General features: G+C 37.3%; 1 long non-coding RNA gene and 1 pseudogene across 1 annotated transcript in view; both read left to right on the top strand.

Moving 5' to 3' along the window:
• Window positions 1-24,319, top strand: part of LOC144371512 (uncharacterized) — an 81,743-nt gene that overhangs the window by 35,818 nt on the left and 21,606 nt on the right. The window lies entirely within an intron of this gene.
• On the top strand, window positions 7,210-9,023 carry LOC144371363 (TNF receptor-associated factor 4-like; annotated as a pseudogene).

Below are 24,319 nucleotides of genomic sequence, written 5' to 3'. Positions count from 1 at the left end.
TTTGAGTTAACTTTTGTGCATGGCGAGAGAAAGGGATTCAGATTCATTTTGATGCAAATGGATTTCCAGTTTTCCCAGCACCATTTGTTGAAGATGCTATCCTTCCTCTATTGCATGCTTTTAGCCCCTTTATCAAATATAAGATAGTTGTAGTTTTGTGAATTGGTTACTGTGTCCTCTATTCTGTACCATTGGTCCACCCGCCTGTTTTGGTATCAGTACAATGCTGTTTTTGTTATTATTGCTCTGTAATACAGTTTGAAGTTTGGTATCGCTATACCGCCTGATTCACACTTCCTGCTTAGCATTGTTTTTGCTATTCTGGGTCTTTTATTATTCCATATGAATTTAATGATTGTTTTATCTATTTTTACAAGGAATGCTGTTGGGATTTTGATTGGCATTGCATTGAACTTATAGAGGACTTTTGGTAATATCTCCATTTTGATAATGTTAGTTCTGCCTATCCATGAACAGGGTATATTTTTCCATCTTCTAAGGTCTTCTTCTATATCTCTCTTTAGGGTTCTGTAGTTTTCATTGTATAAGTCTTTCACCTCTTTTGTTAGGTTGATTCCCAAGTATTTTATTTTTTGGGGGGGTATTCTGAATGGAGTAGTTGTCCTCATTTCCATTTCAGAGGATTTGTCGCTGATATACAGGAATGCATTTGATTTATGAGTGTTGATCTTATATCCTGCCACTTTGCTGAATTCATTTATTAGCTCTAGTAGTTTCTTTGTAGACCCTTTTGGGTCTGCTAGGTATAGAATCATGTCATCTGCAAATAGTGATAATTTAAGTTCTTCTTTTCATATTTTTATGCCTTTAATTTCGTTCGTCTGTCTAATTGCTCTGGCCAGTGTTTCGAGGACTATGTTGAACAGAAGTGGTGAGAGAGGGCATCCCTGTCTTGTACGAGATCTTAGAGGGAATGCCTTCAATTTTTCTCCATTCAGAATGATGCTGGCCTGTGGCTTATCATAGATTGCTTTTACAATGTATGATCCTGTTATCCCTAATTTTTCTACAGTTTTAAACATAAAGGGATGCTGTACTTTGTCAAATGCTTTTTCTGCATCTATCAAGATGATCATATGATTCTTATTTTTAAGTCTATTGATGTGGTGAATCACATTTATTGATTTCCTTATATTGAACCACCCTTGCATCCCAGGAATGAATCCTACTTGATCATGGTGTATAATTTTTTTGATATGTTTTTGAATCGATTCACCAGAATTTTATTGAGGATTTTTGCATCTAGGTTCATTAGAGATATTGGTCTGTAGTTTTCTTTCTTTGAAGTGTCTTTGTCTGGTTTGGGCATCAGGGTGATGTTGGCCTCGTAGAATGTATTTGGAAGTTCTCCCTCTTTTTCTATTTTCTGAAATAGCTTTAAAAGTATTGGTGTTAGTTCCTCTTTAAAGGTTTTGTAAAACTCTGCTGTATACCAATCCAGTCCTGGGCTTTTCTTAGTTGGTAGTCTTTTGATGGTTTCTTCTATTTCCTCTATTGTTATTGGTCTGTTTAGATTGTCTATATCCTCCTGACTCAATCTGGGCAGATCTTAAGACTTAAGAAATTTATCTATGCCTTCACTATCTTCTATTTTATTGGAGTATAAAGATTCAAAATAATTTCTGATTATCTTCTGTGTTTCTGAAGTGTCTGTTGTAATATTGCCTTTTTCATCCTGTATACTAGTAATTTGGGTTCTCTCTCTTCTTCTCTTTGTTAGCATGGCTAAGGGTCTGTCAATTTTATTTATTTTTTCAAAGAACCAACTTTTAATTTTGTCATTTTTTTAATTGTTTCTTTTGTTTTGATTTCATTAATTTCACCTCTGATTTTAATTATTTCTTGCCTTCTACTTCTTTTGCTGTTGTTTTGCTCTTCTTTTTCTAGGATTTTGAGATGAAGTATGAGATCATTTATTTGTTGGTTTTTTCTTTTTTTGAGGAATAAACTCCAAGCAATGAGTTTTCCTCTTAGAACTGCTTTCAGTGTGTCCCATAGATTTCGATATGTTGTGTCTGTGTTTTTATTTAACTCTAAGAAGTTTTTAATTTCCTCCTTGATGTCTTCTAAAACCCATTGATCATTCAGTAATCTATTGTTCATTCTCCAAGTGACACGTGATTTTTCCTTCCTTTTTTTTTCATTGATTTTCAGTTTCATTCCATTATGATCAGATAAGATGCATGGTATTATCTCTACTCTTTTATATTGTCTTAGAGTTGCCCTGTGACATAATATATGATCTATTTTTGAGAAGGTTTCATGTGCTGCTGAGAAAAAAGTGTAGCTACTTGATGTTGGGTGGTATAGTCTATATATGTCAATTAAGTCTAGGTTGTTAATTGTGTTATTGAGTTCTATAGTTTCCTTATTCAACTTTTGTTTGGACGATCTGTCCAGTGATGAGAAAGGTATGTTGATGTCTCCCATGATTTTTGTATGGTGGTCTATTAGACTCTTGAACTTGAGACGAGTTTGCTTGACAAACATAGCTGCACCATTATTTGGGGCATATATATATTTATGATTGTTATGTCTTGTTGGTGTATGGTTCCCTTGAGCAGTATGAAGTGTCCTTCTTTATCCCTTTTGATTAACTTTGGCTTGAAATCTACTTTATTACATATGAGTATGGACACTCCTGCTTGTTTCCACAGTCCATATAAGTGGTATAATTTTTTCCAACCTTTCACCTTCAGTCTATGTATATCTTTTCCTATCAGATGCGTCTCCTGTAGGCAGCATGTTGTTGGTTTTGTTTTGTGATCCATTCAACTAGCCTGTGTCTCTTAATTGGTGAGTTTAAGCCATTCACATTTAGGGTTATTATTGAGATATGGTTTTGTTCTTCCAGCCATATTTGTTTATTAATGTTACTAAACCTGATTTGTTTTCCTCTTTGATTACTTTCCCCCCTTTACTGTCCTACCTCCCACTGTTGGTTTTCAATGTTATTTTTCATTTTCTCTTTCTGTAATGTTTTGCCAAGTATTTTTTGAAGAGATGGTTTTCTAGCTGCAAATTCTTTTAACTTTTGTTTATCATGCAAGGTTTTAATTTCATCTTCCATCCTGAAGCTTAATTTCGCCAGATACACGATTCTTGGTTGGAACCCATTTCTTTCAGTGTTTGAAATATGTTATTCCAGGATCTTCTAGCTTTCAGAGTCTGTGTTGAGAGATCAGCTGTTATCCTGATTGGTTTACCCCTAAATGTAATCTGCTTCCTTTCTCTTGTAGCTTTTAAAATTCTCTCCTTATTCTGTATGTTGGACATCTTCATTATAATGTGTCTAGGTGTGGATCTCTTATGATTTTGCACATTCGGTGTCCTGTAGGCTTCTAGGATTTGGGATTCTGTCTCATTCTTCAAGTCTGGGAAGTTTTCTCGTATTATTTCACTGAATAATTGTTTATTCCTTTGGTTTGGAGCTCTGTGCCTTCCTGTATCCCAATGACTCTTAAGTTTGGTCTTTTAATATTATCCCATAATTCTTGGATGTTCTGCTCATGGTTTCTTAGCAGACTTGCTGAGCTGTCTATGTTCTTTTCAAGTTGAAATACTTTGTCTTCATTGTCTGTTGTTCTATCTTCTAAGTGATCTACTCTGCTGGTAGTATTCTCAATTGAGTTTTTAAGTTGGTTTATTGCTTCCTGGATTTCTAGGATTTCTATTTGTTTGTTTTTTATTACCTCTATCTTACTGTGAAATTGATCTTTTACTTCCTGGATTTGTTTATGTAGTTCCTTGTCAATGTGATCTTTCATTGTCTGATTTTGCTGTCTCATGTCTTCCTTGAGACTGCAGATCATCTGAAGCATGTATATCCTGAACTCTTTATCTGACATTCCATCTGTTGCAGCTATTACCTCTTCTAAAGTTGAGTTGACCTGCATTGCTTGTGGTCCTTTCTTTCCTTGTCTTTTCATACTGCTCACGTTTTTTTCTGCTTGGTAAAACTGTTGTATTTTTGAAATTTACCCCCTATTTATTTATATTGCTCTTGTATAGCTGGGAAGTCTCTCTTGCAGGGTGAGCAGTGGCTGTGCTCCTCCTCTAATTAGGGTGGTCTGTCTACCACGCTGGTTGGTCGCAGGTCTGCCACCTCCCTGCGGGCGCGGGTGGCGGCTCTGCTCTCACCCACTCCAATTGTGGTGACGTAACTACCACACCCTCGGGTCGTTGGTCCTGATCCGGATGTGGGCGGCGGCTCTGCTCTATCCCACTCCAATTGGTGTGACGTGTCTATCACGCTGGCAGGCCTCTAGACCTGTTCCACCGGTGGGTTGCAGGTCTGCCCACCCTGTGGGCTCGGGCAGCAGTTCTGCACAGCCCCCACTCCCAATGGGGGTACCTGACTGCCTCTCCAACTGGTCGCTGAGCCCCCTCCGGACACGGGCAGCGGCCCTGTTCCACCTCCACTTCAACCAGTGTGACGTGACTGCCTTGGTGCTGCGTGTCCTCCACGTTGGCAGGCTACCAGGCCTGTCCTGCCAGTGGGTCGCAGGTCTGCCTACCTTGCAGGCTCAAATGGCAGCTCTGCACAGCCCGTACGCCAAATAGAGTTACTTGGCTACCGCGCCGTCGGGTCGCTGGTCCTATTCTAGGCGTGGGCGGCTAATCTCTTCGGCCCCAGCTGCAGTTGGGGTGTCGTGATACCACGCCGGTGGGTCACTTGGCCTGCTCTGGGCACAGGCGGCAGCTCCACTCTGCCCCCCCCCCAGCCCCCACAGCACCCAGCAGGACCTTGACCGAGAAGCAGTCACCGCAGGTTCCCCAGCCCCAGGCCAAAGCAGCTCCGGGAGCCAGAGCCCGGCCACTCCATGCTCTCCAAACTCGGTGCACGCTCCGCTGGGCACAGGCTCAAAGACACAGTCCCCGCGGGCTCCCCAGCCCCTGGCCAAAACTGTTCTGGGAGTCAGAACCCAGCCGCCCCAAGCTCAGTGCACACTCCACTTGGAGCTGGCCTCCACACGCAGTCTCCGTAGATTCCCTAACCCTGAGCCAAGGCAGCCCTGGGGACCAGAATCCGGCCACTCAGAGCCCGGTGCACGCCTTGCCAGGAACGAGCCCCCAGGAGTATTCTCTACAGGTTCTCCAGCCCCAAGCCTGAGCGATCTGTCTGGGAGACGCAGGCAAATACCAGCCTGAAATCACCTGTTCTGTAGCTGAATGCGTTGAGGTCAGTAGAAAACAGGGATGATTACATCATTTCTCCAAGATGGCGGTTGCTGTCCTCCTCCGTGGTCCGACCGGTGTCGGGAACCGAACTGGACCACTTCTCTCCTCTGTCTCAAAGCCGGAACTCAGCACTAAGCGTGGCCATTGTACCACTGGCGGGAGCTGCACCCCTGCTCTGGCACCTCGCCGATTCCCCACATGCGCAGCAGACTCGAGCTTCCGGGCGTTCCCCCGATCAGGCAATGCGACCCTCTGTGTGGAGAAATTGCGGAGAAATCGCCCTCGACCGGGCTCCCGCAGCCGAACCTCACAGGATGGAAATCCGTCCACTAGATTCTAGAGCACCTCAATTTCACTGGAAATTCCCAACACACTAGCCTTCAGCCGTTTCACCTTGTCTTTCTCCCACTCAGTGACGCAGCGCACTGGGATAATGCATTCCCTTCACCGCCATCTTCCTCCCCTATCCGGAATCTCTCAAATGTTACTATTTTATTAACTTGTTTTATCTCTTTTTCTCCATTTCAAAAAAGGTACATAATAAGAAAATTAAATTATGAATATCTACTCTACAAACCTTATTCCAAATTTGACAGTTATTTCAACAATTGTCTTTGAACCAAAATAAATCCAATTTTGGGAAATTTTAATATCAATTATTCACTGTGTCCAGTAGTCTCATTTTTTTCTGTCTCTTTTAATCTGAGACAATTACTGAGTTTTTCTGGGCTATTTATGATATCTATGATTTGAATGGTGTACATCAGTAGTAGTTTTGTAAATTTTCTTTCAGTTTAGAATCATACAATGTTTTCTCATCAGTGGATTCAGATTATGCCATTAGAGGAAGACCATCATTCATACAATGCCTAGTTCTTACACTAGAGCATATTCTGGCAGCACTGACAGACATGGTAACAAGCTATGGTCAGCCTCTATTAATGGTGGAAAAATTCTAGGATCTAGAGTTAGCCTCCACTTAAGAGTAAGCAAATATCTGGGGCCTCAATAACACAGGAACAAGAGACTGTGGAAGTATGTAATGTCACTTTGTTCCATCACTGGTTAGTGTTGCCTAATTATTTGGTTAAGAAGTATTTGCCAGGTTGCTCCATTATAAACGTAGTATTTGTTTTCCCTTTATAATTCATAAATATTTGGGGTGGTGATATTTGTGACTTTTTAAAATATCTGGTTGGTCCTTAAATTTTCACCCACTAGAATTAATATTTTATAGATGATTTCTCCTTGTGTCAAATTATTACTATGTGGTGGCCAAATGATGATATTTTCATTGATTCTACAAAAACAAATATAGCAAAAACAACTATAAGTGAGCAAGAAGATGAAGTTTTTCATTTTGGTACTCACATACCCCAGATATAAACATCAGCTGCCATTTAAAGATGATTACACATCTTTTGGATTTGTTCCCATTCATCCTGGACTACTTTTCACTTTCTCACAAAAAAAAAGATGTTTCAAGCACATCATTTATTTTCTTGTTCCAGACCTGTAATTAACCATTTATCCTAGAAGCTCTCTTCTCTGTTTGAGGAGAAGTGTCTGACCAGTATTTGTGATGGTTATCATAATTGCATTTGGGGTTTTCATGTTAAGGACAATTATCATATATATATAACATAAAAATGTGTATATTTTTTCTTCTTAATATTTTTTAGTTGCTAATGACCCTTTATTTTCTTTATTGATGTATGGTACTGAGAAACAAACCCAGTGCCTCAAACATGCTAGGCAAGTGCTCTGCCACTGAGCCACAACCCCAGTCCAAAATGTGCATATTTCATATAGAAAACATGCATAAAGAATCTCTTGTATATATCCTGCTTTTGCATATAAATATTTATATATAATATGATTTATACTGATATATTACATATATAAATGTAAAGAATATTCGTTACAGAATTTTCTTATGAATTAGAAATAGTCCAAATACACTTTAAGAATTCTGTTTTTATATCTGTAAAATAACATATGATGCAATCATTTTTTAAATGAAGAGAGATTTATAGAGTATATACTATTTCAAATATAAAGCATATTTAAAATACTTAGTGGCTTTGGCTGGGGCTGCCAGTTGGAGCTGCCCAGAGTCGAGAATGCGGCTGGGGCGAGGTACAGGCTGCGGGGCAACTATGTGCCCAGCACCACTTGTCCATGCCCGCCACTCTCCTGCCATGTCTGGCTTCAACTACAAGTTTCAGAAGGCTGTGCCCGCTGTGCCGGAAACCAATGTGCGAGCCCCTGTAGGTTTCTACCTGGGGCAACCACTTCTGTAACACCAGCCTGCAAGAGTTCCTCAGTGAAGGAGAATTCAAATGTCCTGAGGACCAATTTTCCCTGAACTATGCCAAGATCTACCCAGTCCCAGAGCTGAAGGTCCAGGTGCTAGGTGTGCCCATCTGCTGCATCCACAGTGAGGAGGGCTGCCGCTGGAGTGGGCCACTTCGTCATTTACAGGGACACCTAACTACTTGCAGCTTCAATGTGGTTCCCTGCCCCAATGGCTGTCTTGCCAAGCTGAGTCGCTGTGATCTGCCTGCACACTTGCAATACGACTGGCCCAAGCGGCACCTCAAGTGCAAGTTCTGTGGCTGTGACTTCAGTGGGGAAGACTATGAGAGCCATGAGGGTATGTGCCCCCAAGAGAGTGTGTACTGTGAGAGCAAGTGTGGTGCCCACATGATACAGCGACTGCTGGTCCGAGATGCCACTTCTGAGTGCCTCAAGTGCACCCAGCCTTGTACCTATTGCACAAAGAAATTTGTCTTTAACACCATCCAGAGTCACCAGTACAGTGCCCTAGGCTGCCTGTTCCCTGCCTAACCAATGTGGTGTGGGCACTGTGGCTCGGGAGGATCTGCAAAATCATCTGAAGGACAGAGGTAGCACTGCCTTGGTGCTATGCCTGTTCAAAGACTCCGGTTGCAAGCACAAGGTGAGATGCCCCTTTTTCCTGTCAACCCCTCTTTAGCCCATTAAGTCCTAGATGAAGGCTAGGTTTCCTGGCAGTTTAGTTCTTTGAGTCATTCCCCCTGCTGTTCAGCTGCAGGTTCTTCCTAGCACCCTGTCTTCCTCATGCAGAGTTTGGCGCCTGCTACCTCTGAGCTTTCCCCTTTTGGTAACAGTCCTCCCTTCCCTCATTTCCTGGGGCTTTGCCAACAGTGCCCTAAGCTGGCAATGGTGCAGTACATGGCGAAGAGTGTGAAGCCACATCTGGCTATGATGTGTGCCCTGGTGAGCCGGCAGTGGCAGGAGCTGCAGGATCTGCATAGAGAGCTGTAGGGACTATCAATAGGCAGTGATGGCGTGTTCATCTGGAAGAATGACCGCAATGGTCAGAGGCTACAAGAGGCCAAGGCCAAGCCCAACTCGAGTGCTACAGCCCAGACTTCTATATACATAACTATGGTTACAAGCTACAAGTGTCTGCACTCCTCATTGGCAATGGCAGTGGTGAGAGCACACATCTGTGTCTGTACATTCGTGTGCTACCAGGCACTTTTGATTATCTCCTTGAGTGGCCTTTTGATCGTCGTGTCACTTTCTCCCTGCTAGATCAGAGCGACCCAGGGCTTGCTAAGCCATAGTATGTCATTGAGACTTTCCACTCTGACCCAAACTGGAAAAATTTCCAAAAGCCAGGCACGTGGTGAGGCTCCTTGGATGAGAGTTATCTCGGCTTTGGATACCCCAAGTTCATCTCCCACCAGAATATCCAAAAGAGAAACTATGTGTGACCTGATGCAGTTTTCATTGGTGCCTCTGTTGAACTGCTCAGGAAGATCCTCAGCTGAGTGCAGAGCTTGCAAGCTAAAGGAGAGAAGGAGGAATGAATAGGACATAATTTATCAGGCATTGGTTGAACCTGGAAAGGGGACTGGACCCCCTTTCAGCTGCTTATGCTGCCGGGGTTGTTACCCTGTTCTCCCCCTACCACTACTACCCTCAGGTGCCTCCAATTGGTGCTTCAGCCCTGGCCTCTGCAGGGAGCAGGTCTCTGGGTTATCAAGGGCTGAAAACAAATGATCCCAGGACCTGTCTCCCCTCCTGGGCAGGGCAGGTTTGCCTTGGTGCCGGCCACATTCTACATGGACTGAGGTACCTGCTCATGTGCTATGTCCCAAGAGCCATAGGGGGAGGGGTTGGAAAAGTAAGGGGTAGTTAAAAAAATCTGTCTTGAGATTGATTTTTCTTTCCCCAGCTGTGTCCTTTCTGTTTATTTATTTCCTTAGCGACAGGAAGGCACAACAGGGGATTCGTGATTTTTAATAAATTTTGAATTGTATTTATTAACTTTGTTCATGCCTGTCTCCTCCAAGTTAGTCAAGGCCCTGGGAGGTTGGGGCTAACTATGCAAAGGACCACTGAGAGAAGAAGTGCTGACACTATGACCCCAAGATCAGCTGCCCGCTGGGTCGCCCCCTGGTGGGTACCAGGGGGAACCAAAGCATGCATTGGAAAAGACCTGTTGCTGCCTCCTGGTGGTTAAATGGAAAAGGTGCAGGATAAGGCTGGAATCCCCAGTTCTTTATTCACCAAAAATTGAATGCTATGACATAAGCAAGACCCAGCCCCAAGCCTCTGGTTTGGGGATTGAACCCAGGAACAATCCATTAATAAGCTACATCCCCAACCCTTTTGTATTCAGAGGGGACTCAGATGCTGAGGCTGGCCTTGAATTGTGATCCTCTGCCTTCTGAGTTATATCATCAAGCCAGGCTCCTGCTGAAAACTGCCATTTATTTAGTATTTTTTTGGTTACAGACACTGCTGAGAACTTAATGAAAAATATTTCTTTCCATATAGCAGTCAAGTTAAAATTAACTTTTACATCACAGTTAAAGGACCTGTCTTAAGTGGGACATATTGAAGGTAATGAGACAATACAAGTTCCTGACACTTATTCTAAGTGCTTAACAAATGTTAACCTAACTGAAGCAAGCCTATACCTGGGGAGTGAATAGAGAGGTCTTTAAAATGTACAAGGCGAGCTAGGGTTGTGGCTCAGTGGTAGAGTGCTTTTGTAAGAAAGTGGTGTAGAGCACTCGTGTGAAACACTGGGTTTAATCCTCAGCAACATAAAGAAAACGAAGTTCTACAACTAAAAGAAAAAAAAAAGAGATACAAGAAACTTCAACTTTTTTGTCTATTTTCATATAGGCCTCAGTGGCCACCCGCAGTGACCCATAATTTACCAGCAAGGAACATTAGTGAATTATCAGTACTCTTTCAGCTGGTCTAAGACAGGGCTGAATTTCTCTTTTTACCCTGGTGCTGGGTATCCTTGTGCATACTACCTATATGATCTACTGAGCTAAAACTCCAGAAAACTCTGGAAATGTAGCTCCAATTCTGGCAATACACTTGGGCTTGCAAATGGCAAGTTTCTTAGGTACATGGGAATGAATTCTGCTCAATTCTAGATTTTGTTGAAATGATTAAATTAACTAATAAAATAAAAATAAAATAAAATAAAACACTGAGTGTGATAACACATCTTAAATTTATTTTATTCTAATATTTCTAAAAACTTGCCAAGATGCAGAAAGAAGCTTCCTGCTACACTAACACTCTACCTGGTTACCTCAATTTTACTCATAATTAGATTTAGATTTTTATTACCAGCAGATAAATGCTGAAATATTTGACTCCCAATTTAACTAGAATGCTGCTGGGGATTGCACATCGGGATCTATATTCCAAAAACTTGTCAATATATTTGGTGGTATTAAAATTATATCAGTGGATTTTCCAAAATATTTCTTCAGAGGACCACATCATAAAGATTTTAGGCTGTGTGGATCAGAAGTTCGATGCAGTCATAGCCTAAAATCTGCAAAATATAATATTTTAATGCCTGTTGGAATTCCAATAAAACTATATTTTTTCAGGAGAAGGGGGTATAGCCCAGCATGTATAAAGCCTGAGGTCACATATCAACACTTCATAACAAAACAACAGAAGCATTTGATTTGCTAAAACATACTACATGCTGGATTTTATCTTGATCTGATGGTCCAACATGCTGCTAGTGCATTGAAACTTCAGTGGTGCCCTGCATGCATGTAATTTTCTTTTCTACACACAGCACACTTCATATGGACCACACCATTTTTCTACACAGAGTTTCTGTACAATTCAGTTTATAAAATAAGACTATTTTCTGAATCTGCTCTCATATGTTTTGTTATTGAATTCACCATTTCAATATGAATAAGTACTTTGAACATCTTTTTGATGGACAGAATGCCTTTATTTTATTTATTTATTTTTATGTGGTGCTGAGGATCAAACCCAGTGCCTCACAGGTGCTAGGCAAGCACTCTGCCACTGAGATACAACCTGAGCCCAGAACATCTCAAGTTATAGATAATTATATAAGTCTAGATATACTGGCCATTTGAATTTCTATTACTTGTGAGTCATTATGATAAAACAATTCTGTAAGATAATTTAATTATATAATATAATTTTTTCATGTTATACATTATAGTAATAACAAAAGTAATTCTATAAAACATGGAATAAGTTTTAATTCAAATAAATTTTGTAGCATGTTGGGAATAAATACCTGTGTTCTGGATAAGATGTAGTAATAGACTTGAAAATGTCTTCCTCTAGCATCTACCCAGGAGCCTTCTCTGTTTCCCCTCTGTCCAGATTTGTAGCTGAGGCTTTCGGGATGAGGTTACATGGGACCAATAGCTTTAGCTCATCTCAGTAGATTGGAAATCTTAGTTTGAGAATACCTGTCTTACTGTAGACAGAGAGGGAGTCCCTAGTGGAAAAGAGAAAACTTTTTTTTCTTTCTGTTATAAACAAGCACCATCTGAATAAAAATTTTGATTGCACTTCTCATTTTCCAAGGTAAGTGACCCCAGGTTTTTAATGTGGGTACTAATCATAACAAACCAATTGAAGTCATCACATGTGTCTCCTAAAATAAATAAATAAATAAATAAAATTTTTTAAAAAACAACTCAGAGTAAGACACCCATTATCAATTTATATACCTCACAGTGAGATTTAAATTCTAAATGCTTTGGTTGTGAGAAGAAAACATGGAGACTGGATTGGGACAGCTACTTCTAGAATGAAATAAAAAGAGTTAATAGGTAGGAGAAAAACAGATAAGAGGAAAGAAAATTAAGAAAAAAGGAAGGAATTCATGACCAATGGTATTTTGATATTCTGGCATGAAGACAGGGTAAAGAGACCTCCTTCCTATGAGGGAGCCATGTTTCTCTGCACTGAGGTGATTGTAATTTACCTTAATAACTGTGGGTCCTTCGTTATTCTACCATTTTAGTCCATTTCTTCACTTTTCTCATTCAAGTAAAGCGTGACTTTTCAGATTTGTTCTTTTTATTGTACTCAATTCTATCACAAAAGCTACACAGGCCATGGCTTCCTTGAAGGTAATTTCTGTAGCTTCTGTAGATTGTAGCTTAGCCAAGACCAGGTGATGTGAGAACCTTTGATTTCAGTCCAAGAGTACTCTCTCCTTCTCACTTTAGTCTCTGTAAAAGGAAATGTCATTGCTGTTAACTTTGGCTAACTAATATAGGGGAAGCTCAAAACTAGCCATGGGTGTGTCCACCTATTGGGACAGAATTGATTCACAGGCCCTGATCCATGCTTCTGGTTGATAGTGTCAGTTACTACTAAAGTCCAAAAATTTATCTCCCACAGGTGGAAGGGTTATGTTATTTAAAAAATGGAGAAAAAAAATGTGGGGCTGCCCCAATGCCAAATATCAATTACTCTTTTCATTAACAGCTCTGTTTATAACATCAGACAAAACTCTATTTAATGTGTTCCAGCACTGTTACTTACACAAATTATCCTGCTGAATACCCATCAAATCTTATTAGGTAGCTAGAAGAAAATTATTTTTAAAATATTTTTATTTGTAAATGGATGCACTACCTTTTTTATTTTGTTTATGTGGTGCTGAGGATTGAACCTAGTGCACCACACATGTGAAACAAGCATTCTACTCTGAAGAAATTATCTTAATGACCACACCTTCAATTACTGAAGCACAAGGCTCTGACCAGTCAATACATTTCTTATTGACTTGGACATTCTCCCAGCTCTGATAGCAAGGCTAGTGTTCAGGTGTAGTCATAACCAAGGGTATTGAGGTACACTCACCTATTCCTTTGTAACCCTACCCATTCCCTCATTTGAATGACTTCTTCCCAATAAAAGGACTAAGCACATACTCCTCTCTCTATCCATGGACCCCCATAGGTCAGAGAAGCCATCACAGGATGCAAAGAAAAATGTATTTCTTTGTCTCTGTGTGGTTATTTCATGCAGCCCAGTTCACCTAGAGTCACCTTGAGCATTTAGTCCTTAGACCTGACAATTGGTGGCCCATACTGGGTCTCCAGGGTACATTCAAGAAATTTAATGAATTTGGAATCTTTTCATAAGTTAAGTGCACTTAAGGTTTCAGAGTATTTTGTACAATATTGTAGAAAGTAAGAAATTAGAAGAAAATCTGTGATGTTGAACTTTTTAAAAAATATCTGGCAATATTTTATTTTTAGAAAGATAAAAAAAATTGCAATGTTAGAGACCTTAAAATTTTAAAGTATTATTAATATTATTAATAGAATATGTTGTTAATTTCAGTCCTCTCCAATGAGAAAATCATTTTTATGGACTTTTTGGATTGTTTTTGTGAATCTTTACATTTAAAAAACAATAGGTAAAGATTTTAGGGTTTTATATGTTAGAAATACATGCTTGTAAAGTGTAAGAGAAAAAAGAATTATGATTATGATTATGATTATGATTATTTATGATGAGACTTCATAAGAAAGAATTTCTACTTCTTGAGAGGGAACTTATTTTTTAATTTTTAGTTATTTTGTTGTTTTACAAAGGTTCTCTAACAATTTATATTAAACCTTTTTACCACATTCTTGTCCTTCCCTATCAGAATGGCTGTAACCCAGCCTCTGTGGACAAAAGAGTTTAGCTGCTTTTCCTATGGGGTCTGTAACTAGACCCACAACCAGCAATGCTTTTAACCATTAAACAACCTGGCCTGGATGCCAAATGCAAACTGCCCTAAGATCTGATAGTAACACTGGCATCTGCCATTAAAACTCGCTTTAAAGTGCCCATGTGCTGCAAGCAAAAATACAAAGAAAAAGACAACACACACTGCAAGAACAGGTGGTTAAGACAAAGCAAGTCATTGCACACTAGTCAGATAAATACAAACAAATCAAATGGAATGAAACCTGCTCTTGAAGCCTTTTCCCCAGAAAGCTCCAAGCTGTTTCCATCACCACAGTAACAGCAAGAAGCATGGCTAGCCAATTAGTCTTCCTGGTTCCTCCTTTCCCATTTTTGGGTGCTACCCATTGGTCTTTCTCCTGTCATTCAACCAGGACATCTGATTTTGCCTCCAGTCACTAACCTGTACTTTCAGTTTCACACAGACCTGCTACTGAAACTACATAGAGCCTACATTTTTATGAATTCCCACCTGTAAATGCTAACAAAATGTAATTTTTAGGCAAAATTTAATTACACAGATTTCTACATTGCAGCCCTAAGCCTGACTTGCTCTCAAGACTAAACAACTTGATTGTTTTTTATCCCTCAACAGTTTCCTTTAGGATCTTTAATTTTCCTCTATATGGTTGTTACTAAATAATTTTTTTATTGATGAGAGGCATCAAACATATGTTTCTTTGTATTTTACTTTCAATTTTGAAGGTTAAAAGAAAGCATTTGTTCACCACAAAAAATAAAGCCAGCCATGCCCTGTGATGAGCAAAAAAATGCTATTTTCATCACTGACTATATAATTAGAAAAATAAGTATATGTATGCACAAAGATCTTATTATGTGACCTCACAAATATAAAAAAGTGCACTACTAATCCAAAGAAAATTGTAATGGACTCAAATGTCTTAAGAAACACGTTGTTAAAAAAAGTTAATACAATTATAAATTATGCACTTATTCTCAATATGTATTATTCTAGGTATTGGATAACAAATAGTTGCTAATCCAGAAAATAATTTGCATTCATGTCTAATTATTCAGTTAATATATATTCATCTAATCATTTTTCTTCAACAGTAAATATATATATATATATATATATATATATATATATCTGATGTTCTCTATCTATAATTAGAAATATTTAAGATAAATTTATTTTACTATAAACTTACTTTCAAGAGATAATCAAGTGACTTTTAATTTTCAAATCATTCAACAAATTTTATAAGTTGAAAAACAAATGTAATTATTCCTACAAAAATATCTAAGGGCTTTAACTGTATTTTAATTAAAATTTAACTGTATTTTATTTCTCTTTATCAATGTACAATAATTTGTTTATATTCTAAGATTTTCAAAAATTACTCCATAATATAACCAGTAAGAATTCTAAAGGGAAAAGAAGATACTTCCACAGAGAAGAAATAAATCATCTTTGATTAAAACAAGAGCTTTATATTCTAAATTTTAATAATAAAATTATTTTCCTAATTAGAAAAATCTATATCATTATCTCTGCAGATTATGTAGAAAGTTAAAACAATTGAGAAACAGATAACTGGCCCAATTATAAAAATATAAACTGAGTAATTCAAGGACATTTCAGTTTATTTCCCTGATTTTATTATGCTGATATAAGCTAAGATTTTTAACATATTTTGACATAATAAAGACCTATTAAAATGTTAAGCTTATTTTCTTTAAGGAATGACTTTATTGCCTAATGATTCTTACTGTTTAAGATGGGTTAATTTTAATAAAAATCATGTTTTGATTAAACCCTAAATATAGTAAATGACTGACTTAGATTACAATTTTGACAATTCTCCTTGAAGACTAATTTGATTAATTCAAAGTCACTGCTGATTCTTGTGTATTACCTCTGTTTGTTGGATATTGTAAGATATGGGAGAACATTTTATTAGGACTGATGCTTTCCAAATTAAAGTCCCATGTTAGTTATAATCAACAAAAATTACAATTTTTTTTGGAAATTCATTAGCATTACATAAGTTCTCTGACAGGACCTATTATCCATAAAAATATGGTAATATGTATATACTACTTTCTACACTGAAAGTTACCTGAATCATATTTTCTAGAAGACAATCAAGAGGCACCTATTCAAAGGATGATATTCTAAGAGATAAAGATATTTTGAAACCTTCTCTCAAAAAGAGATCGAGGGTTCCTTTTAAAGTGTCAAATTACATATAATATTAAAATAAATCATCTATCCTATATACAAAAAATTTATAGTAATTAATAAAAGATGTCTCATCTTCATAACTAGCATCAATTACTATTAATAAAGAGGACCTTTAAAATTTGCCTACTGGAAACTAAAATTGAAGGAAACATCTCAAACTTAATATAGACCAAAAGAAATTAAAAGAGACTTTCAAAAAATGCAAACTCATATAGTGTATCTTTCAAAATTTATGTCAAATATATATTACTTATCTAAACCTTAAAATAGATGGTCATCTCAAAAACAGTTTTATAAAAGATTTATCTTAACCATGTCCCAGTAACACACAATAGGGACAAGTCTGACAGTCTGGAGAACAGTAAATTCCCTGGGACATATTCGTATTAAATAGAGACAATGCTTAAAAAATAATTTATTTACCCTTTAAAAATTTTACTGCTTTTATAGAGAGACTTAAAGAGACAATACAGCACCTTTAACTTAGAAGGAGTCACCCATTTTCAAAATTTGAGTTTACCACCCAGTTAGCCCTAGACATTCTAAGACATTTACACAGGTTAACATAATTCTAGTCTATTTTCAATAATACACCATAATTAAATAAAGCCTGAAAAAAGAAAAAAAGAAGACAAACTTGAAGACAAAAGAATTAAAATGCTAATTTTATGGCAAGAAAAATAGGCTTTCTAGTTAAAAATTTTATGAAATAATAGGGAAGGAGAGAGAGATTGTACCAGACAAACTGTATGTACACACTCAAGGAGCATGGCTCTCTTCTATTATGTGTAATACTGGTAAACCCCAAACTTAGAAGGTTAGGTTTGAATAAGATGTCACCTTCCTATTCAAAGTCATTAGAGCAAAAAGCAGTGCTTCTTAATCCTCAGGGCCTTTTACAAAAAAAAAAAAAAATGAGGCTCTAATTCCAAATATTCTGCCTGCCCTGGCCTCCTGGAGATTTACACTTGAGAGACCTCTGACATGATTTTAATGTATATGGCTCATGACTCATACTTAGAAAAACACTGCTGTGCATAATTGTGAATCCAAGTATGGATTTTAGTCAGTCTAAATCTAAGTTTGAATCATGGCCCTTCTATGAATAGACAAGGCAACTTAATCTCTTTCAATCTCAGTTCCTCCATCTGTGAAATGGGAGGATACCAACTATCTTTTATAGCTGTTGCAAATTTTTAAAACATAGAATATATTTTTTATAAAAGTGTATTCTTAACCTGCTGTGCTTATGAAGTCCCCAAATTTCATAAAAGCCTTATTAGGTATTCAAATAGTCCTCTCTACATTTCAAAATATTAGAACATCAGGAGAGTCTATTGCCTAATTTGGTCGTACTTGGTACGATAATTGTAACTGGTCTCGCTGGATCCCTTCATGCAGTGAATAAAATAAATCCCAAAGCACAGAGAACAAATTAATTACTTATCAAAGTATTGTGCAGATGTTTTCTAATAATAACATTCTATGTAGCTATTTGATTTTTAAAGAATACACATATACTAATTAACTATAGTTTGCATTATAAATCAGGATGGAAACATGTTTTGATATTAAAATCCAAGTTTCTGGAAGACCTGTGCTTTTGACTCTTTCATGAATCTCTGATGTTCGCACAGTTAAGTGCACAGTCTTCAGGCACCAGTCTGGGAATTCTGACATGGCAAATGTTCTCCTGTCCCACAGAGGAGTTGGACATACAGAACACTACCAGAGTCAGTGCTGGCCCCCTCTTGCCCCTCCCAGTCACTACCAGTCCCATCAACCTTATCAACACCCATTAATTTCATCACTTTCAAATTTCAAATAAATGAATCCATAAAAGTATATGCTGTTTTCTGTCCAGATTTCCCTCTCATCTTTGTGTCTTTATGTCTGAGATTCATCTATACATATTGTTTGTAGGAATAGTTTCTTTTCTTTTTTTTTAATCAACAGAGTATTCAATCATATGCCTGGGTCACAAGGATCTATCTATAGACATTTGGGTTGTTTCCATTCAGGGATATGATACATAAAGTAACTGAATATTTTGTCCATGATTTGTAGCAAATGTGTACTTACAGCAGAATTGCTGGGTAGTAGGTTAGTCAAGTGTCTAGTTTTAGTTAACACTACCCTCTATTTTTTTTGTACCAGCTATTGAACCCAGGGATGTTAAACCATGAAGCCACATCCCTGTTCCTTTTTTGGGAGTGGTGCTGAGGATTGAATTCAGGGGTACTCGACCACTAAGCCACATCCCCAACCCTAGTTTTATAGTTTTATTTAGAAACAGAGTGTCACTGCATTGCTTAGTACCTCGCTTTTGCTGAGGTTGGCTTTGAACTCATGATCCTCCTTACTTAGCCTCCTGAGCTGCTGGGATGACAGGCTGTGCCACCACACCTGTCCCTTTTATTTACTTATTTTTTCTAGAGACAGAGTTTCACTAAATTGCTTAGGGCCTCACTAAGTTGCTGAAACTGCTCTTGAACTTTGATCCTCCTGACTCAGCCTCCTGAGCTGATGGGATGTCAGGCATGCACCTAGCTAACCCCTAAATTTTAATGCAATAATTTTATCAATTTATACTTCCACCAGCAGTGTATGGGTTTAGATCTTCCAACATCGTCAGATTAGCAATCTTGGTATTCTCTATCTTTTCCATTTTAGCTATGATGGAGCATCTACAGTGATGATGTGTTTTAGTTAATTTTAGTTTACATTTTTCTCATAGTCAATAAAGTTAGACTTATTTTCTTGTCTATACTGTGCATTTAAATATCTTTTTTTTTAAATGTTCCTCTCAAGTATTTTTTCCCATTTCTTATTTGAGCTACCTATCTTTCTTTCATTTTTATTTTTAATAAATGTTTTAGGGGAATATTTTAGACTTACAGATATACAGGGCATTCCTGTATACCCCTCATGCACTTCTATTTAATGTTTTATATTATGGCACCTTTGTTAAAAATTAGAAACCTACATTGATACATTACTAACCAAACTTCAGGATTGATTTGGATTTTTCTCATTTTTTCCACTACAATATTCTTCTTCACTTTGTAATTCAAATTAGAATATTGCATTGCATTTAGTCAATATTCTTTCTTAGTCTCCTCTGGTCCAGAACAACTTCTAAGTTTTTTTCCTTGTTTTTTGTGACCCTGATAATTTAAAAATGTATTCACATTAGCAAGATAGAATATCCCTGATAGAATTTATAGAATGTCCCTATTATGGTTTAGATATGAGGTAGACCCTGAAATTCTTGTCAGAGTAGGAATGTTCAGAGGTGAAGTGATTGGATTATGGGGGCTGTAAACTAATTACTGGATTAATTAATTTGATGGATTAATGATTCTAATGGACTAACTGGGTGGTAACTGTAGGCTATAGGAAGTAGGTGATGGGGTTAACATGCCTTTCAGGTTATATTTCTCTGGTGACTTACTTGTGGGTTGTTTCTTTTACCACCCTTGTCCTTCCTGGCAGCCATGAGTTCAGGAGCTTTCCTTTGCCCCTCTATTCTGCCTCACTTCAGGTCCAGAGCAATAGAGCCCGCTGACCTTGGCCTGAACATCTGAAACTGTGAGCCTCAAATACACTTTGACTCCTCTTACTTGGTCTTGAGTATTTTGGTCACAGCTATGTAAAGCTGACTAACATAGCCCCTCAATTTGAATTTGATGGGAATATGTGATTAGATGGGAATTACATACTTTGTAAAGAACACCACACACAGCCTGAGGGCCCTTTTCATCTTATCCCATCAGGGTTACTGAATAGCCATATAACTCATCCTGATGATGTTAAGTTCTTGGGTAAGGTGATGTTTAATCAGGCTCCTGCTCCTCTGGTAAGTCATTATATTTCACTTTCCATACACTATTTCATGGAAGTAAGTCATTAAATCCAGTGAAAACTGGACATCATTACTTTTTGATCTACGGTTTTAATGAACTCAAGATATGAACCTCATATTGTTCACATACATGTACTATTTATCTTCCGTATCATCAAAGAATATACTCCATATGATTTTAATGCTTTGACATTTGTCAACACTTGCTTGATGACCCAGCATATAGTTTTTATTTTTATAAATGTTCAATGTGTCCATAAAAAAGAATGTGGAATGCTTGGCATTTTTTTTGTTCAATATTATATAACCCCACACATACACACATTTGCTCACTGTATTTCTCAAATATTATATGCTTTACTGAGGTTTTCTAACCTTTATTTTATTTGTTTATTTTTATGTGGTGCTGAGGATAAAACCCAGGGCCTCAAACGTGCTAGGTGAGCATTCTACCGTTGAGCCACAACCCCACTTTACTGAATTTTTGACAAGAAAGATATGTTAAAAAATCTCTCACTATGGAGCTGGGGACATAGCTCAGTGGCACAGTGCTTGCCTAGCACGTGTGAGGCCTTAGACTCCTTCCCTAACAGTATCATAAAATGAAATTTAAAAAAAAGAACTCTCACTATAAAGATTATGGATTTGTTTATTTTTCTTCTTATTTGTATCTGGACTTGGCTTTATTTTATTTTATATATTATTTTTTTTTTGTTATTGTTGATGGACCTTTATTTTATTCATTTATTTTTATGAGGTACCGAGGATTGGACCTAGTGCCTCACAGATGCTAAGCAATCACTCTAAAACTGAGCCACAACCCCAGCCCTTTATTTTATATTTAGAATATTTTATTTTTAACCTGTTCAGGGATTATAGAGCTTTATGACTCTTGAGTCTGATATCCTTGATCAGTTTCAAAAAATATTTTTCCAGTATATCTTCAACTATTTCTCCTGTTTTATTTCCTCTCTCCTCTTCTTCTAGAACTTCAACTAAACATTGATTACTCTTACTACGTTTTTATCAAGTTCTATATGCTATTATCTATATTTTTTCATTCATTTTTCTTCTTTGAACTTGAAGTATAATATTTGCTACTTACCAACTTCCAGTTTCTCAATTCTCTATTTTCAGCTCCCTAATTCTATTCTGTTTTCTCATCTGCAGTTATATTTTGACTTCTTGTTTTTTTCTACTATAAAATTTCCATTTAATGGTGTTTTTGTACATTTTAATGTTTGGATGACATTCTTTTGTTTTGAATCTACTTTCTTAAACTTACTGATTATTTTAAAGATTATATTTCTGTTAACCCCCAAATCTATACCAGCTATTTCTATTGCTATTTTGTTTTGTTTTGTATTTATCCTGTTAGCTTTGTCATTTGGTCTTGTTTTCTGGCACCCATTGTCTTTTAGATTGAGCACTGACATTACACATGAGAGGTGGCAGAGATTCTAGATGATCTTATATTTTTTCAGAGAAGATGTTACTCTTCTCTTCCTGAGAAACAGGAAACCCTGATAGAATCAGGGATTAATATAATGGAAGTCTTTTATGGGGAGGGTACAGTGATTGAACTCAGGGGTACTCAATTACTAAACCACATTCCTAGCCCTACTTTTTTTGTATTTTACTTAGAGTCAGAGTTTCCCTGAGTTGCTTAGTGCCTCACTATTTTGAGGCTGACTAAGGATCCTCTTGCCTTAACGTACCAAACCTCTAGGATTACAGGCATGAACCATCACACCCAACAATGGAAGCATATTAGTAAGAATTTGTGAAAGCTTATCTATTACTGATTTATCCCTAGCATCAGCCATAACACTTTAGAAGTCTCATCTAAAAGCCTGGAAATTTTACTTTTGGCAGGTTCTAAATTATATTTTTGTTTGTTTCTTCCCCAGACTTCCAAAGCTCTGATAAACTTTTTAGCCTCTTAACATTTTAATTTTTTTCTGGATTTCTTAGCCTTTTACTCCATTCATGCATAGTTCAGAAATTAGCTAATGCCTTGAAGAGAAATTTTGTAAGGAATTTTAAGAGCACTCTTCTTCAGGATCTTGACTTCCTGTAAGTTCTTTCTCCTTCACTAGCCCTGAAGTTCAAATTTGATCTCTTCATCATAGTGATATTGCTGCAAATTCTAGATCTCTGCTTTCTGTAAAATCCTTGCCTGCCTAATTACTCCATTTTTCAGAATGAAAATTTCACTTGACTAAACAATATGAAGAATAAAAAGATTTAATTTATAGTACATATGCATATCTTAATATTAATATTTCTTCTGTTTACTTGCATATATGACATACTATTTGTTGGAAACCAAAGAAACTTCTATTTTTAAAAAAATCAAGATTTGCTCATCTTTAAATCAATACCAATGTCTACCAACTTATCATGTCATGCATGCAAATGTAAATATACATTTGAGTACAAAAAGCCATTCACAAAAAGTCAAATATTCTTCTACATATATAATTTTCATAATATCTTAGAGCTAGAAGAAACTTTAAGGAAAATTAGAGATTATATATGGAAATAGATGGATATATAGCTATCTTCTCCCAATAAAGAAACAGAGCTCCCAAAATTATCTTCAGGTAACCTAAAAGATATATCCAAAATTACAGGTAGATCCCAAATTCTTCAGACTCCCACTACAATACAATTTCTCCTTTATGTACTCCCCAACACATAGTTTTCCTATAGCAAACTCCTTTTCCTACAGCAATAATTACCTCCTGCTTCTATACCCTAGTACATAAGAATTAAAGGATTTGGAAACTCTTTTATATTAAGATATAAAGGGGAAGATATTTTCTTCTGAATTTCATGTAATAGCCATTTAGATTTCTATTCACTAAGCATTTGCTAGGCTACCTATTAGGTAGCTCCCAAGGATTTGGAGATGCAGATGGTTCATTAGAATTTTTTGTTTATTTCAACTGGAAGAATTTACTGAGTACATGATTTATTAGGTAGCTGTAGCAGACACATCTGGTGCTCTGAATCATATCCACCTAGCCTTACATTTGATTTTGACCAGGTTGGAATAGTAATTTATGATTTGCTTCAGATGGTAAGATCTCATCTCTAGTCCCTACTGAATATCTTTACTTTCTGCCCCATGGCTGTCTTGGAAGCTTGAAAAAATTCTCTTAACCCATACTTATATGAAGAGAAAGAACAGAGTCCCATCTTGACCAATGGACAAGAGCTAATTGATATGCACTCCTGCCTCCCAGCCATTGTGCTGAAGATTGGGAGAGGGGGCAATCTATGTTCTACTTAGTAAGTTCTAATAGAATTGAAGCTTATTGCCAACAGCAAGTTAAAATATCAGACTTATGTTTCTCCTTTGTTGCTCTGCAATCTCATTCTTCCTCCTCTCTTATGACTACTTCCAAGACCAACTTTTGGAGGGACCCAAACATAATTATATATAGAGAAATAGATGGATAGATAGCCATCTTCTCCCAATAAAGACACAGAGCTCCCAAAAGTTATCTTAAGGTAATCTAAAAGATATATCCAACATCACAGGTAGATCCCAAATTCTTCAGACTCCCACTACAATACAATTTCTTCTTTACATACTCCCCAACACAGTTTTCCTGTAGCAAACTCCTATAGCAAACTATTCAAATTCCATATATAACTCCAACACTAAATTCCCCCATTTAAAAAATATCCCTATTACAAAGCCCTCTCTTCTTCAGTTTCACATGGGCCATTCCTCAGCTCCTTTTTCTGTGGCATGTCTTCCTAGACAAGAAAGGATAACTATACAAATGTGTTCTATTATAGTGCCATCTAGTGGCAAGAATGAATCAAAGCTCATGATACCTAAGTGGCCGTGGTGTAAATATTAAACTTGAACACTGGCAAATTCACATTACATGAGATAGATAGATGTATTCAACAGCAGGCAATCCTACTACAATTCAACTGAAGGTCAAAAAGATAAATGTTTG

Source organism: Ictidomys tridecemlineatus, chromosome 16 (genome assembly GCF_052094955.1).
Source record: "Ictidomys tridecemlineatus isolate mIctTri1 chromosome 16, mIctTri1.hap1, whole genome shotgun sequence".
Taxonomy (NCBI): Eukaryota; Metazoa; Chordata; class Mammalia; order Rodentia; family Sciuridae; genus Ictidomys; species Ictidomys tridecemlineatus.
Note: the sequence above shows the minus strand (reverse complement) of the source record. Positions and strands in the feature narration are given on the sequence as shown.